This window comes from Galeopterus variegatus, unplaced genomic scaffold, assembly GCF_000696425.1.
Source record: "Galeopterus variegatus unplaced genomic scaffold, G_variegatus-3.0.2 Scaffold3470, whole genome shotgun sequence".
NCBI lineage: Eukaryota > Metazoa > Chordata > Mammalia > Dermoptera > Cynocephalidae > Galeopterus > Galeopterus variegatus.
The window spans coordinates 190,472-193,433 of record NW_007729581.1 but is presented as its reverse complement, the minus strand read 5'-3'; positions in this window follow the sequence as shown (position 1 = coordinate 193,433).

Here is a 2,962-nt window from a genome sequence, read left to right as displayed (position 1 = left end):
TTAGTGAGTTTTCGGGTCACTCACTAGTGATTTTGTGGTTAGTAACTGGTTAGCCAATTAATTGGCTAACTAATAAAGTAGTCAGCTGGCCTTTTCTCTTGTTTATGTGTCCGGCACATAGTAAGCACTTGGTTAATATTTCTTTGGATGAATTAATCCATAAAGTACAGATAAAATGGAGTTAATACAGCATCAAATGAGATAGTAGCTGTGAAACCACTTTGTAAATGGTAAAACACTATACAGATATAGTAATAAAAATTTACATGAGAAACTACTTTCAAAATTTAGGGCCAGGACAAAGTTTGCTCCTCCACTCTTCACCAAAGAATTACTGTTTCCACATTTTTGAAGTGGAGAACTACCATTTTGTCCTGCTGCCGGTACGCCAGATTTTGCTCTCAATTACAGCAGTTTTGTCAGCACTTAGTGATCACATATATGCTTTCACCTTTCTCCTTGGTCCCAATTTGTCTTTCTACTTGTATTTTTATTAGCTAATTTTGGTTATAAACCACCTCAAGTCTTTTTGAGAAAGTGAGAGTGGGTGGGGGTGGGAATAAATTTTTAAAATACTTGGGAACTAACCTTTATTAACCACCTACCACATGCTAGGCATTTACATGCATTAATTTAGGCAATCCTCAAAATAAGCCAGTAGGTTGGTGTGATTATCCCCAATTTATGTAGGTGTTACAGGACTTGCCCAAGGCCACACAGCTGCTAAATGAGCCAGGATTCAGAGCCAGGTTTCAAAGCCAAGGTCAGCCTGACACCAAACCTGAGCACTTTCCCCCAAGCCAACCCAAATCAGTGTGATAGATGCTTGGTTACAGTCAATTATTTGTTTAACTAGTTGAGGAGGGTTTTTGTACTTTGAATGCCTCAAAGCAGTTTTGGAGAGGAAAAATATGCTCTTTTTCTTTTCTTCATGGGCTGTTTATCAGCAAATACTACACTTCATCAGTGATATGCTACTCTATTATTTTATGTACCACTAAGAAGAAAAAACCCTACTAATAATACTATGACGCACCATTGACTATAAGGTGCATTCCCAATTTCAGAGATATCAACGTATGAAAAATGTGTGTTTTAGAGTCAATGAAATGAGGTGTTTCATTCTAGTAAAGGGAAATGCATGTATATAACCTGTCTTTCTCTTTTACTCTCTTGCTGGCTGGTTTGCTCCTTCCTTTTCACTGCCAAATCTTGCCTGTCCCTCCAATATCTCATTTCTCCACATCATCATGAACCAGTTAATATTGATTTCAGCTGTTTTGCATGAGTCTACAGAAAGCCTTGCACTTATAAGAAGGCTCCAGTCTAGTTTTTTAAAAAAAGCTACACTATGTGGTCTCTTTATGAACTTCCTCCAATGACAGTCAACAAATCTTTCCAGAGTCTGGCCTAACTCTAGTCTTCCCATGGTACTGGGTGATTCACTGCCCTCCCTGTCCAGTATTCCACATGGTCATTGGTTGGTTAGTCTGTACACTATTTATTTGCAAAGGATTTCCCTACAGGCTGTTGGAGAGGGCATGGGAGGGGGCTTGGGAGCAGAAGCTGAGGCATGTCATCCAGTTCTCCATAACACAGGAAACATGACTCCCCAGGCATCTCCTGAAATACCAGGGCCTTCCCTTTCTCCACTCCAGGAGGAGGCAGGATTGGGGAGGATTAAGCTTCTCTATTCCTCTTAGATTTTACTTCCCTTGTCTGGTTTGGGACTCCATGAGAGGGGTCGTGAAGGGAAGATGATGTAGCAGGGTCTGGTACTGCGGGGGGTAATAGGTATTCTTGAGCAGTGGGTCCATTGTCCAGCTGGATTACGTGCTCCCAACAGCAGCAGCAGCTGCCTTTTTTGAGTTGGTGTTTTCCTTCCTCCTTGAGTGCAGGAGGGTGGGTATTCTTGAGCAGTGGGTCCATTGTCCAGCTGGATTACGTGCTCCCAACAGCAGCAGCAGTTGCCTTTTTTGAGTTGGTGTTTTCCTTCCTCCTTGAGTGCAGGAGGGTGAGGGGGGTAGGGATGCAAGATTTCCATTTTCTAGCATTAGAAAAGGGACGGACCCAGCAGGAAAAGAATTTCCCTGTCTGTTCCCTTCAATCCGATTTTAAGGTCAGAATCTGGAAAGGAACAGAGGCTGACTGGAGAGGTTGGGAACACCCTTGGTAGGAGGGATGCAGTCCATGCTGAGAATGGAGAGGCTAATCTGGGAATCTTCACTGAAAGAGGATTCTGGGGCCTTTGAGGATGGGTGGGCAGGCTTATCCTTGCATTTCTGGGCATGTGACAGGCTGAGAGGCTGGGGCGTGGGCTGTGGTCCACATGGGTCTGTCTACCTGTGGAGCTGCAGTATCCTGTGGGGAGATAAGTGGAGGCAGAAGGAGTTAAGGCGGCTGAGCGGATCACACTTTCTGAGGCTCAGAGTCCGGCCTGGTTAGGATCAGGATGCTCCGCAGTCTTCCGAGACTGGAGCAGGCCTTGGGCCTCCTCTTCAGCTCTCCAGAGTCTCAGGGAGCTGTCAGGGGAGTCCTGACCTTCGGCCGCAATTCCCCCAAGAGGCTCTGCCAAACCTGGCACCTTCCAGCCCCGCTTAGGCTCTGTCAAGGCCTAAGCCGAGGCCGGTCGACTCAGCACCTCCGGGCTGCCGCTGCTCCAGGCCTGGCCACCGGGCCTCCTCCCTGCCCGGGCGCGGGACCTGCCCTCACTCTTGACCTCAGCGGCCTACTCCGAGGCGCGCCAGGCCCGGGCTAGAGCCCGCCGCCCCTGGGCAGGGACGAGGAGGGCGGGTGAGCAAGAGGGGCCGTGCCCAGACACGCTGTGCCTCGGCCGTCCGGACGGTGCCCGGAGCCTGCAGGTGTGAGGACTTGTGGGCATGGTCGGTGAACGGCGTGGGCGCCTGCGGCCCCGGAAAATGGGCTCACAAAGAAGCTGCGGGCACGGCTGTGCGCGGGGCTT